This window comes from Aphis gossypii, chromosome X, assembly GCF_020184175.1.
Source record: "Aphis gossypii isolate Hap1 chromosome X, ASM2018417v2, whole genome shotgun sequence".
NCBI lineage: Eukaryota > Metazoa > Arthropoda > Insecta > Hemiptera > Aphididae > Aphis > Aphis gossypii.
This window is the reverse complement of record NC_065533.1, coordinates 37,547,934-37,563,726: the sequence shown is the minus strand read 5'-3', so window position 1 is coordinate 37,563,726 and position 15,793 is coordinate 37,547,934. Positions and strand designations below refer to the sequence as shown.

Sequence of the window (15,793 nt, the reverse complement as noted above, 5' to 3'; positions counted from 1 at the left end):
TATTTTAATAATGAACAAATTAATATATTTTACAAATATAATAGATTTTTTTAAATAAGATTTTATAAATTATTTATTTCACCCCAATGTCGTTGGTTGACGTGTAATATTTAAAATAAATTTACAAATATGTACATTAAATTTATATTATTTTAAAATATTTTAATTATAATTAAATATTAATTATAATAATTTTAGTTTTATGTTTAAATGTATAAGTATAAGGTAAAAAGTATAATATAGTTATTATTATAATATTTAATTAATAACATTTATTTTCTTTAGTTAATTTGTTTACTTTTGTCTTTTATAATAGGTTAAACCCGATTAACATGATGTGTATCAAAAATATAATACTTATCATCATTACAATTATACCTTTCACTGAATCCGAGTTCATTGCGTACGATTGTGATGGGCATGTTCAAAATGTCACGTCATTTGATAGCTTAGAAGTGGACAACTGCGATTTTCCAATACCATCAAAAACACAACCGGTACCAAGAATACAATTACTACAGAGGATTGATACCTATCCTGTTCATTTTAAGTCATGTTTCATATCAGTCGATTATTTAATAACTAGATGCTCGGTATTTGAAGATGCACAGTCAGTAGAGGGAGGGTATTTTTCCGATGTTGTTGAGTTAGGAAATGCTCGATGTTGGAAAATTCATCAAAAACGATCCTATACTTTTCCTCTAGGGGATATAGTAACGGATTTGCAAATGAATGAAACAACATTAGTTTCGCACACTGTAGCAGGATCACTATTCACTGGAAAGATTTGGAAATTGTAAAGGGACGAATTTTAAATCTAATAGAGGAGAATGGGAGAACGCCATAGTACAGGCTAAATATAAAATATATTTATCAGAAGGTACAGCAATAGCAAATAGTAAAGATAACACCCTTATTCTTCCGTCGGGTACAAAAATGAAACTATCCGATAATTATGGTATTGATACGTTTAAAGGCGAAACCGTATGGAGCAATAATCATTATAATTGCGAAGAACAAGATTTCGTTGTTTTATTTGATGGTCCAGAATCATTAGTTACCTCGATCACTAACGACAACTCGAGTATACATACATATATTGTAGAGACAGACAAAATAGTGTTTGCTCTCAAACAAATTAAAAAAACATTCGCTTGTGAAATCCTGGTAATTCAAACAGAACACATGCAATTACTTATTCTTACAGATGCCATGTTTTTAAATAATTTTCAAACAAAATCCATTTCTCCGCAAAACACTGATTTAATTGCTTATGTAAATACAAAATTTGTATACATCGAAAATTTTTTTTAAATCAACAATAACCGCATTATAAAATGACTTATTACAAAAGCAATGTACACTTGAACGACAATTATTACAGCAAAGGCTTACATTAGCCTCAAATAATCTTCCGGAGTTCGAGTATATTATGGGCGGAGGGCCTGGATTCACGGCCATCAAGCACGCCGAAATAAATTATTTAATTAAATGCAAAAATGTTAATGTCGAGGTAACTAAAACAGACTCTTGTTATAATGAATTACCAGTCTTATATAACAATCATACATTCTACATGGCTCCAAAAATACACAAATTGCAAAAATATGGAACACAAATTAATTGTAATTCAATGTATCCACCTGCGTTCAATTTAGATGGTAATTGGTATGGATTTTTCCCTAATGTCCAGGAAATAAAAACGCCACCAAAATTGAAACCAAATACAGCATGGACATGGACATAAAAAAATTAAGACTTTTTAATGAATTCCGGCTTGTATAACAAAAGATACAATGAAAGCTTTTCAAAAACATATAACATACTCCCAAGAAGTGGACGCAGTCAAAAACAATATAGTTAGACAGACCATGGGTTATGATACAGTAAACCAAGGAATACAATTTAAATATTTGATAGATGAATACACACTTGGAAAAATGGTGGAAGATAAGCTATTCAAATTATGGGGCTGGTTTACGACAGTTGAAACTTTTGTGTCGGGGCTAATGGGGATATTCTTTATTGCAAAATAAATAGTAACAACCATCAATGCAGGTATTAATATTCATTTTTTGTATAAAACTTTTGGATGGAGTACAAAGCTTTTAGGGGTTTTTTTTTCTAGTATCACTCATAAATTAATATCTCAGTCTAATAAAAACATGTACTTTAAAAATCAAGAGTTTGCTGAAGACTCGTTAGAAATAAAAAACTTTCAACGTTATAAGAATAAAACCCATAATATTTATCCAAATTTACAGCATGAAATGGTTTAAAACCATCAAAATTAAAATTAAAAATATTTATTCAAAATTTAAGTAATAAAAATATGGATTAATATCAAATGAAATTATTTTTTAAAATTTGTATAATATACATGAATTATATTTGTAGCTAGGTATAAATTATAATATTGTAGTTATAAGTAGTAACTGGGTCCCTGGGGGGCCACCACCGCCACCGCCACCGCCACACCGCCACATAACCACCGCCACCGCCACCGCCACCGCCACCCCCGCGACCTACCACTCACCCAAGGTACCGCCACCCGTACCACCACTCGCTGCCCAGCCATGGTTAGCGCCGCCGTCACACCACCTCCCGCCCCGCCATAGATGCCGCAACCGGACACTGCTCAGCCGTTATCTCGTAGTACACATTATCTTTATACCTATATTATATATTTAAACATATATCTATATACCTATATCTATACATCTATATACGTACAAAACACAAATGCATGGACCTATGTATACATGTGCATATCCCTGCAACAGCATCACCAAAGAATCTGCAAGCACATCATAAATCTTTACATGCCGATTATGCATGTAATGTAAAATCCAAACATTGTAAGATGTTTTTTCACATACATATTTTTTTTTTTACTTAGATTTTTTATTCAGCATTTCCATACACTTAAAATAATGTGATTTAAAATAATCATAGATTATTGAATCAGTATGAAACAAATTTGTCATGAGAAGGTTTAGTGTCATTTCATAATGTTTAATTTAGCAGTCTTTTTTTTTTATTTCTTTATTAATAATAGAGAATTTTCAAGACATAAAAAAAACAACAACAACAACAACAATAATGCATTTGATACCCCAAATCAGGATTTACCTCCAATGTAAGTTTAATGTTATTTTATTTTATTATTAGTTTATTTATCATATTATTCGGTGTTTAGTGTTGATGAACTACCTACGACACCCGTTACAATAAACGATGTAACAATAATGATGGGTGAACTTCTCGAAAACGAGATCAGGAATTTGATGGTTGAAGGTTGGTTGCCACAACCTTTCGACCAAAACCGATTATTTATAATGTAAGTGTATTATTATTACGCTTGGATGATAACATAAGATGGATCAAACCAGAAGCTAACAACTATGATCGCTTTGTCAAGATGGTCATCCAAACAGCAAAGAAATGCATCCCAAGGGGTTATAGAAAAGAGTACATTCCGGGCTGGAGCAAAGAAAGTGACGATCTATATAATGAATACCATATAAACAATAACCCAGAGACAGCAGATGCACTCTTAAATTCACTCTCCATATCACGAAAAACCCGATGGATGAATACAATAGAAGAAATGGACTTTAAACATTCTAGCAGAAAAGCGTGGAATCTACTCAGGAAAATCGACCCCAATAACAAACGAAAAAAACATAATACCGAAATTAAGCCAAATGCATTTGCTAATCGAATAATTGAACTCTCCAGGGCAAAAATAGATAACAAGTATAGAACAAAAGTTAAAATTGAACTAAGGGAAAGCAAGCGTAATGCTGAACCAAAATCTACTTTTGCGAGAGACTTTACTGACACCGAAATTACAACTGCAATCAAATACATGAAATCTGGAAAAGCAGCTGGCTTTGATGACATGTACCCAGAATTCATAAAACATAGTGGTCCTAAAGTTAGAATATGGCTCTCAAAATTTTACTCAGACATCATAGGTAGTAACAAACTCCCTAGGTATTTCAAGAAAACTAAAATTTTAGCTATACTTAAGCCAGGCAAGCCAAGCAATGAAGTACAAAGCTACCGACCAATTGCCCTGCTTAGCGTCAGTTATAAGCTGCTTGAACGTCTTGTCTTCAATCGTATCTCTGACACAATAAATCAGGTCATCCCTATAGAACAGGCGGGTTTTAGATCAGGAAGAAATTGTTGCGACCAGGTTCTTGCATTAACCACCCGAATTGAGAATGGATTTGAAAAACAGCTCAAAACCGTAACAGCATTCATCGATCTGACGGCAGCCTATGACACTGTATGGCGAGAAGGACTGATTACTAAATTTCTACGAATTATACCATGTCAAACTCTAGGTAAATTACTAAACAACATGCTAAGCAACAGACTATTCAAAGTGATCATTGATGATGCTGAAAGCAAACAAAAAACTTTGAACAATGGACTTCCTCAAGGCTCAGTGCTAGCACCGCTGTTATTCAACCTCTACACTTATGATATACCACCTACAGACTCTGGTAAATATATATACGCTGATGACATAGCATTGGTAGCACAAGCAAAAACATTTGACCTGTGTGAGACAACCCTAAATAAAGACCTAGAATCCTTAAACCATTATTTCAAACGCTGGAGATTAAAACCAAATCCAATGAAAACAGAGGTAACCTTGTTCCACCTTTGCAATAAAATGGCCAATCACCAAATCGACGTAATTTTTGATGGACAGGTGATTAAAAATAGCCGTTTCCCCAAATATCTTGGGGTAACCTTGGATAGAACCCTCACCTACAAGGAACACCTGACAAAGACTGCTGCAAAACTGAAAACAAGGAACAATATCATCCAAAAACTAGCAAACTCAGAATGGGGAGCAGATAGCAATACCCTCAGAATATCAACAGTAGCACTTACACGATCGGTAGCTGATTATTGCTCACCAGTATGGTTACAAAGTGCCCACACAAATAAAGTAGATACCCAACTCAACTCCGCTATGAGAATTATCACTGGAGCGGTTAAATCTACCCCCATAGATTGGCTGCCTGTACTCAGTAACTTATGTCCACCACACCTACATCGATACAATTCACTAATACGAGAGTGGAATAAATGCTTCTCGAATACAATGCTCCCAATTCAAAACGACATAAACACTGGACCTAATATAAGGCTAAAATCAAGAAAACCTACTTGGAGGCTTGCCCAAAAATTAATATCAGGAAAATTCAATATAAACACAGAATGGAATAATGAATGGAAAAGCAATAATCCTGACAAACTCAACCTAATCAATAACCCAACAGAAGGAGTTCCGGGCTCTGACCTCCCGAGAAGAGATTGGGTAGCATTAAATAGACTTCGAACGGGACACGGAAGAACAGGACACATGCTCCACAAATGGGGACTAAGGGACTCGCCAGGATGTAATTGCGGACACAGAAAGCAAACTGCTACACACATTACTGATGAATGTACTATTCGTCGATTCCAAGGAGGAATGAAAGAATTACACAAAGCCACAACAGATGCAGTGCAATGGCTGAACTCCCTGGACATAAAGATTTAAATAAAGACCTATATATGTATTACCTATATAATTTGTTATCAATCAGCTATTTTTTATAATTTATTTATTAATCTATTTTAATACTTGTACCTATTTTATACTATGTGAATTTTATTATGTTAAACCGTGAATGTTATATCTAAGCCATACGAAATAATAATAATAATAATAATAATTATTATTATTATTATTATTTTTTTTTCTAACATTATAAAAAAAAAAATCTTTATAGTAGTGATGATGAAGAAATGCCAACTGACGAAGATTTGAGTGACGACGAAATGTCTGAAACGTTTTCGCCCGTTATTTCAACAGACGACGACGAAGATTTGTGATTAAAAAAAAATAAAAATAAAATAAAGTTATAGAATAATCAAGAGTTATATTTTTCATATATATATATGTAATACGTGTTAGGTATTAGATTCAATACAAGCTCTTAACAACATTTTCTCATCATCTGTGTATTCTTCACCCCAAATATATTTATCAAGGGCTTCAAGACATATATTATCTGAATCTTCGCCACCCCATGGATCGATATCATTTGGTTTATCTATAATAGTAAATATACGAGTATGTTATGCATAATGCACGGAAAAACAACATTAAATGAACATACCATTGGTCTGTTGTTGATTAACACAATCATCCGATATATGTTTTACATCGTTTCTAGTCTATAACAACAACAACAAATATATAGGTATACATGACTATGGTAAGGTAAGTGCTATAATAATATATTTTGTCATACTAACTTTTTTAACAGAAATATTTTCACCTTGGCTTAATAGATTATTATAAAACATACGTATTGGTGTATTTGATAGCTACAAATATAATAAAATGTGTTATTTTTAATATATTATGTATAAGTAATTAAACATACCATTTCATCAAACTCGCCATTCGCTAAAAAGTCGATGAAGCCTGCTGAAACGTCAGGTGTGTTTATATTAGATACTTGGCTGGAGTATGACATTTTTAAAAACAAAATAATTTTTAAATAATTTTTAACACAACTCAACAAACTACACTAACATAATGCACTAAGATTTATCATTAGTACCGATTATATTCCAGTAAAAATTAAAAAACACCAACAAGCATTTTTTTTTTCTCTTGTAACACGATTCTGCTGACATATTTTGTTCTCCTCATTGCATTAGGTTATGGCACAGTATCACTGATTTAGTGTGGTTTTCGCAGTGATATCGTTCTGATGTGTTTATTAAAATAATAATTATAATTATACAAAATGTTTAAGTGCGATCAGTGTCAATGTTTTTTCCCGCGAAAAGACATTTTAGCTAGGCATTTAAAGCGCCATAATAGTAATGAACCATTTAAGTGTACTATTTGTGGAAATTTATTTACTAGAAACGATGCTCTCAAACGACACATCAAAAGTATTCACGGTGAGTAAATAAAATTTAACGTATAATGTATAATGGTAAATATCCATACGTAATAATCACGATTTACATGCGTGTAATTTCTCACAGTCGTACAATATTAGGTTTGTATGAGAAAAAAATGTATTTATTTATTTATCATTATATAATACTAATACATGCACCATTAACAATACTACATTATTGAAAATACGATTATAAATTATTTGGTTGTAGAATATACTACTATTTTGAACATTTTTGCATTCAGTTTCCCGCGTTTTTATCGTTTACTTTTATCGTCATATAATTCATAGACAGCACAGACTTAGGCATGCAACTTAACGAATCGGTTTCTGTTTCCCGCGTTTTATATCTACTTTTATTGTTATCATTAGATAACATGGACACCGGTATACGTCGTGTTAAGACATTCTGACCGTATTTAAGGAGTTTAGTATATGCAACCACATGTTCATAGTTATTAGGTCAACGTAATAGGATACTCGATCTCAGATGGTACATCACAGATAGACAATCAATTGTTATAGCGATTTCGGTGTTCAAGTTTAAAATATTATAGTATTGATCCATTTTAGGTATTAATAAACAGCCTGCAGTACCAACAGCAGCACCAGCAGCACCTTTAGTACCAACAATAGTACAATACCTGAAGCAATAAGTAAGAACTTTATATATATATATAATATATATATATGTTTATAATTTAGTATTATAATATTTAATGTTTTTTCAGATGGTAATATGTTTGAAGACAGTGACGATGAATTGTGTGTTCAATTGTTGAATGAGGTTGAAAATACTGAATTATGTAAAAGTAAGATGTGCTTTGTTTATTCGGTGTCAAAAATAAAAAATATTTTTGCTTTTTAATTAGATGACAATAATATAATGTTCGAGGACAGTGACGATGAATTGTGTGTTCAATTGTTGGAAGAGGTCGAAAATAGTGAATTATGTAAAAGTATGATACACTTTGTCGTATACGCCGATTACTCGAACGTATACCAAAATAAAGTTAAACACAAAATAACGCAAATGAAGAACTTTATTTAAACACGACGTCCGGTGGTGCTCGAGTCACACGATCACCACCACTGACCTCCCTTGCTGTCTTAGACATCTCACTTATATATTACACTTACAATCGAATTACTTATCGATTGTTCTACATTTTTCTATTACTACGTTAAATTTACATTTATAGATACTATGATTATTGTGTAATTGTTATTTTAACCCGATTAGTAAATTATTAAACAAATTTATTTACATTCCTTATTATTATATCTTGCTTACTATGCTAACTGTAATATAAAGTTTACTGGCACCGAATTGCACAATTGTTATTTTAACCTATTTCTGTGAATAATTAACTATTGCTTAACTTATTGAATTTTACTGTTTTACTTATTATCTATAGTTTTTCTTAACTTATTTCTTACGTACTAACATCTCTTATAAAATATTCATACATATAATACAACAGTCCCCGAAATTACAAAAAATATGACCTCATATTTTACACCTGTGCCCCGTATAAAGAAAAGTTTAAATTGAATAGCCGCATTTATGTCTGTTGGTCACGCTGTTTAGTTATTGATGACTACTGACTACTGACTATGGAATTATGTAGTTGTGTTGTCTGAAATATGTTGACGTAGAAAATGCTTGTTCTTCGTTTATTGTTTTTGTGTTTGCTGATGTGTTTTTTTGATGGTTTGGTAGCTGTTTTGACTTATTTCAAGTCACTCCATAACCCCGTCATAGTGTGTCTCCGATCCCCATTGTTTCTACCTCCCGCATCATGCCAGCAATTGGAGAAGGTACGAGCATTGATTATGTGTTGTTTGGTATGTTGTATTTTATTGTTTTTCTTCTTTTTTTTTCTTCTGTATATTTTATTAGCTGGCCTTTTTCCTATAACGGTCACCATAGAATGGCCGATCGGTGCCGAGCCGCCGCCGTATGACGTGGTCGTGGCTGCCCTGGAGGCGGATGAGGAAGAGGAGTGAAACCAGTGAAAAAAAATTTTTTTTGCTTGTTTTTTTTTTTTTTCAAATAAAATTTTCCTTTTTCTTTAAAAATGACTTGTTTAGTAATTTAGTAACATATTCTTTGGTAACCTATGGGTCTGGGGTCTTCTGTTGTTTTGAGTATGAATCCCGATCTGTTCCATACATGTGTAAATAACTCTTTCTATAGATCTAAATTCAATAATAAAACACAACTTATTATAAACTATACATACCTACATAATATAACACTATTAAATGTTTTTAGCTAATGCCAAACAACAGGACATGCTTGAAATAGCCCCCAACATTTTCGTGGAAAATAATCCAGCTGAAACGTCTAACAAAAGTATTTAATTAACATTTTTATGAAACGCTTATATTATATATTATGTGTACATTTTTTAGGTAAGCGTGTACACGTTGGCACCACGGTCGGAACAAAAGAAAAAAGAAAAAAAGCGAAACTAATAGAACCAGCAACTGAAACTTCACTTTTAGAATCAAATTTGTTCAGCATTTATAATAAGAAAAATAGATTTATAAAAAAGTATAATGCTTGTATGATTGACTATAGTATAACATTAAAACCTGTGCCGGGAAATTTAGATATAGTTAGTTTAAACGCACTATTAGAGGATGGTTTAGAAAATATGATAACAAATATTAAAACAATTACAAATTTTACTGATGGGGACATTGTTAATATGCACGCAGACAATCCGAAGTTTTTTTCGCCAATATCCACAGGTAACATGACATCCAATATCTCAGGGCAGAAAATTTTAAATAAAATTTGTAGTATATTAACATCGGATCAGTCTGTGAATATTAACGAAACGGTATTCAGTTTTCAAGTTATTATAATGCCTAAAGGTGGTAAACCTAAACCGTCTTGGGAATACTTGAATCTTTTTACCAAAAATAAAAGATGTGTAACAGAAATTAATAATCAAGATGAATTATGTTGCCCCCGTGCTATTTTAGTTGGATTATCGTACAAGACTGCTGATATATTGGGACATAAATTAACCGATAGCCAAATAAAAGACCTACGGAATGGCAGAAATAATATACAAACGCGTTTGACAAAGCAATTATGTCAAAAATTAAAAATATTTGATAACCGACCGTTTACCTACCGCGATATAGAAAATGTCGAAAAATTGTTGAACATTCAAGTGAAAGTCGTGAATGTGGATAATTTTTGTGAAATCGACTACTCGGGAAATGAAAATAGAATTAAGATTTATCTATTGAAAAAAAATGATCATTTTCATACTATTTATTCCATGCCTTCGTTTAAGGAAAGTGTATACTACTGCGAATTATGTGATACGGGGTATAATAATAATAAAAATAAACACGTGTGTAAAAAAGGACCCGGGCTAAAGTGTAAGCTGTGTAACGAAAAATATCATATCCATGACTTCAGAAAAGAAAAAATTTTTTGTCAAGAGTGCAACCGTTACTGTGTCGATGTCGAATGTTTAAGAAAACATAGAAATGTTTGCGATAAGGAGTATAAATGCAGTGGATGTAATTTAATCGTACAAAGAAATGACCACACACACAATAGCGTTTGCGGATATGGAAAATGCCATAATTGCAAAAACAAGAAAACATCAAATTGTGTCTACATGAATGTTTTATGAAACGAAAAATAGGAAAAGGAGGATATTGTGTTGAAGCCTGCGTTTGTAACAACAAATCATCAGAAAAACGGAAAGACTGTACGTTCACAACGAATTATATATTTTTCGATTACGAAGCCCAACAAAACACAGGAACACACATACCAAATATGGTAATTGCGCACAATTTTGAAGGTACAAAATATGTGTTTTCGACAGATGACGTGGCCACGGCTAATGATAAATTTTGCAAATGGGCACTAAGTAAAGATATGAAAGGAACAACATACATAGCACACAATTCAAAATCATACGATACATGTTTTATAATACAATACATTTTAAAATACATGCCAACAGTCAAATACGAAATAATTCGTAACGGGACAAAAGTTATAATGCTCGAAATAAAAGAAGGGGGCTTGAACATAAAATTCATCGATAGCCTTAATTTTATACAGTCTAAACTATCTGACTTCCCAAAAACGTTTGGACTTACAGAAGCGAAAAAAGGATACTTTCCACATTTTTTTAACACTCCAGAAAATCAATGTTATATAGGACCTTTACCGAACAAATCTTATTACGGCTATAATACTATGACAACGAAACAAAGAACAAATTTTATAAATTGGCATGATGAAATGACAAATAACAATTATACATTTAATTTCAAAAAAGAGTTGGAAGAATATTGTAATTCGGACGTTGACATTCTACGAAGAGGATGTTTAGAACTCAGAAAACAATTTTTAGACGTGTGAAACATTGACCCCTTTAAATACATAACCATTGCGAGTGTATGTATGGCAATTTATCGGCAGAGTGACTTGTCAAATTCCACTATAGCAGTCGTTCAAAATGTGAAAAAAGAGAAATTTTCAGACGAATCAATCAAGTGGTTGAAAAGCAAAATATTAAATGGAAATAAAAATATAAAGCATGCATTAAACGGCGGAGAAGCTGTCATATGCGGTGCTAAAGTCGACGGTTATGATGTGTCGGAAAAAAAAGTATATCAGTATCATGGATGTTTCTGGCATGGCTGTCCGGATTGCTTCAACCCTAATGATACAAACCCCGTTAATAAACATTCCATGACCGATTTATACAACAACACAATTAGACGGACAACTCAATTGAAAGAAAATGGGTACCAAGTTGAAGAAATATGGAGTTGTAAATGGAGAAAGCACGCCGATTATAAACAAATGATGCAATATCCAGATGATGTGATTGAGCCACTAAACCCACGAGATGCATTTTTCGGAGGAAGAACTAACGCTACAAAATTAATGGTTAAAAATAAAAAAATTAAATACATCGATGTATGCAGTTTATACCCGACAGTAATGTATTATGATAATTACCCCGTAGGCCATCCTAAAAAGATTTTTAATTCATCAATTAAAAAATATTCGGAATCAAATTGGTATGGTTTTATCAAATGCAAATTATTACCACCGACAAATTTATATCATCCCGTACTTCCGATAAAATCTAAAAAATTAGTATTTACACTTTGTAATCAATGTCATCTTGATAAAATTAGACAGTGTACACACAACACTGATCAGAAGTCACTTACAGGAACTTGGACCACAGACGAAGTGCAAAAAGCTATAGAGAAAGGCTATAAAATACTAAAAATTTATGAAGTTCAACATTTTGAAAAAAAATCTAATACATTGTTTAAGGAATATATAAAACGATTTTTAAAAATTAAGCTAGAAACTAGCTCTTGGAAAAATGACTATCGAACAGTTAATGATTATATTTTAGCAGTAAAAAATGCAGTGGGAATCGATTTGGATGTAGAAAATATAAAAGAAAATCCTGGATTAAGAGCACTTGCTAAAATATGCCTAAATTCGTTTTGGGGTAAGTTTGGACAAAGACCTAATCAAACAAAAACCGAGATCATATCAAAACCGGACAGATGGTATCAAGTATTGTTGGACAGTAAACTAGAAATTGAAAACATAGTGTTTTTGACGGATGATTTAGTCGAAGTTTCTTATAAACAAATTAACGAATACGTCGGAAACGAGCATAATACCAACATCTACATAGCAGCGTTCACAACATCAAATGCCAGATTAAGATTGTATAACATGTTGGACAATCTCGGTGAGAAAGTAGTGTATTACGACACAGATAGCGTATTTTATATTTTCGATGATGTCGAAGTAAAGACAGGGTGCATGCTAGGTGAATGGACTGATGAATTAGGTCCAGGTGTACAATGTACATATAACAGACTGGGTGTCGACTGGTCCTAAAAGTTTAGCACACACGGATAACGAAAACCGGACAACAACAAAAATAAAAGGATTTACTCTTAGTTATGAAAATATTCAAAAATTAAATATGGACAGAATGAAGAAAATAATGAACGACGAAATAAAGGAGGTACAACTACAATTTCAACAAACAACCCGAAATTCTAAAACTAAGCAATTAGCAACAACATTTACATCAAAAACTTTCAAAATGGAATACGACAAACGGATGGCTATGTATTCGGAAGGTGACATAATAGAAACGTTACCATGGGGGTACTTGAACAACTAAATGTTAAAAATTATTATACTGTGTACATAATATATATATATATATATTCTATAATTTATTGTTATTTTCATGTAAATATCTGTGTGATTTTATTTTTAATAATATTATACCATGTTATATAGTAAAAAATAATTCAACAATGCTAAAATATTATTATTATTATTATTGTTTATTTAATTAATAGAATACAATCTTAAACATTATAAACATACCATTTTTTAAATACTTTATACAATGTACAACTTGAACAACTAAATGTTAAAAAATGTTATACAGTGTACATAATATTATATATATATATTCTATAATTTATTGTTAAGGTCATGTAAATATCTGTTTGATTTTGTTTTTATTAACATTATACCGTGTTATATAGTAAATAAAAAAAAATCCAACAATGTTAAAATATTATTATTGTTTATTCAAATTATCTAAACATAATAATAAAATTATTTAAAAATTTATTTATAAATCTAATAAATCTTAAACATAATAAACATACCATTTTTTTATAGCAAATACTTTATACAATGTACATTGTTGAGGATTAAAATCCATATGAAAAATACAACATGGTAGTGTTTCTCCGTTCAATTGACTAAGCCGTAGATATTCTAAGTTTTCAGTGTTGAAGACGGTAGCGTGCGGCATGAACTCTTCGATAATTTTTTGTTTCTGCAAACCTTTGACGTAAATTCTATCAAATGTTAATGATTGAAATATTTTCTTTATTTCTCCATACTCGATATCACCGTATTCCAATGATAAACCGTGTTGCAACCGTTCAAGCCAACTGTTTACGCTTCGACTTTTTGCGTCTTGTTTTAAAGATGTATGTTTAAATATAAAGTGTTGATGGGTCCATGTTTCAGTGTCTGCTATAGACATTTCTTTAATAAAATACTTGTTGTTGACTCCGAGAATGCAATGAATGTCCAAAATAGCCGAAGACATATTGTTAAGCTGACTCACCGTGTGGAATATTGAAAAATAATTTCGTGGTACCAAGCACATTCACTTCTGAACACCGACTGAAATTATTTTTTAATTTCATTCTTATTTATCCATGAATTATGAGAATTGTTAAACCCTATCCATTTAACATATATCTGATTCCCCTTCTTTCGTATAATTTTTTCGATTAAATAATCATTAGGAAAATTTGTTTTAGATATTTCTTCGGTGTAAAAACAACCGGCTATTGGTTCATCATGATAATCGTGTAACTGATAAGTGGGTGGTTCTGTTTTGTTTATTTTTACTATTGTGAATATTTCTGTTGACCAATTAGGTAAAAATCCTTTTGTAAAAACTCCTTTCTGAGTGCTTATTCGAACTTTATCTCCAACATGAAATTTTACTTTCCTATTAACGATTGTGCGTTGTTTCAAAGTCACTAGTGCAGGATTTTCTTCCGCCTGGACTGGTGTCATGCCGATCGTTCTATGTTTTGAATTGTTGTAATTATCTATCAGGATGGGTAAAATAGATAACCATTTATGTGAACCCTGAGCAGTAAACTCTCTATACATGTTTGTTTTTAAAGTTCGGTTAAACCTTTCTACAAAACAAGCTTTCGTCGTTGAATATGTGCTATACTTTTTTATATTATGCTTTGTCATTAACATGTCAAATTTCAAATTGTAAAATTCTTTTCCATTATCTACCTGCAGCAGTTTAGGCGATCTACTTATAAGTATTTTTGACATGGCACCGGTCACTTCGCAAGCCGTTTTTGTTTTTAATGGAATAGCCCAGGCGAATTTCGTGAAGCAGTCAATCACACAGAGAATATATTTGTATCCATTGTTTTTCTTTGAAAGTGGTATCATCTCGACCAAGTCTGCCTGCCATAAATCGTTTTTTCCGTACACATTTACTGTTCGTCTAGTATAATTTTTCCTAGCCGGTCTGTGAAGTTCGATTGCTATATCACGTTTAGACATTAGGTATTTTCTTTGTTATACTGAGTAGTATACATTTGCCGATCCTAGGACCGCCACCGCCACCGCCACCGCCACCGCCACCGCCACCGCCACCACCGCCACCACCACCGCCACCGCCACCACCACCCCCTCTACACACCGCTCAGCCATAGATCAGGCCGCCGCCACCGCCACCACCACTACCCCCCCCCGTTACCCAGCAATAGATCGCCCGCCACCGCCACCACCACTACTCCCCAACCAAAGATCGTGCAGTCGTCACAACACTACAACACCTCTGATCCATAATTATACGTATGTACTATATACACTACGAGCACACTAAACACACATATATTACCTTTATAATTTATATATATGCAACAGGGTGGTCAAAGATTCTGCATGGAATTGTTTATTAAGCATTACCGTTACCACTTATATATATATATATACATAATTTTTTTTTTTTTTTTTTGTTATCCAGCATTTCCCATACTTAAAATCCCTTCCATTTCAATATGAATTAAAATAATGATACATTAATGATACATTACCTTATTAAATCAGTATGCACACATTTTTACAAAAAAAAGGTACACGAGTTATTTACAATGTATTCCTTAACAGCGATGTTTTTTTATTGTTTTATTAATAC

At 32.3% G+C, this 15,793-nt stretch overlaps 1 long non-coding RNA gene across 1 annotated transcript; it reads right to left on the bottom strand.

Annotated features, from left to right (window-relative positions):
- Nucleotides 1–5,807: 5,807 nt before the first annotated feature.
- On the bottom strand, nucleotides 5,808–6,383 carry LOC126552206 (uncharacterized). The gene is made up of 3 exons (XR_007606057.1): nucleotides 6,331–6,383; nucleotides 6,192–6,249; nucleotides 5,808–6,125 (listed from the first exon to the last, which is right to left on the bottom strand). It is a non-coding gene; the product is annotated as an uncharacterized LOC126552206 (long non-coding RNA).
- Between the last annotated feature and the right edge of the window lie 9,410 nt (nucleotides 6,384–15,793).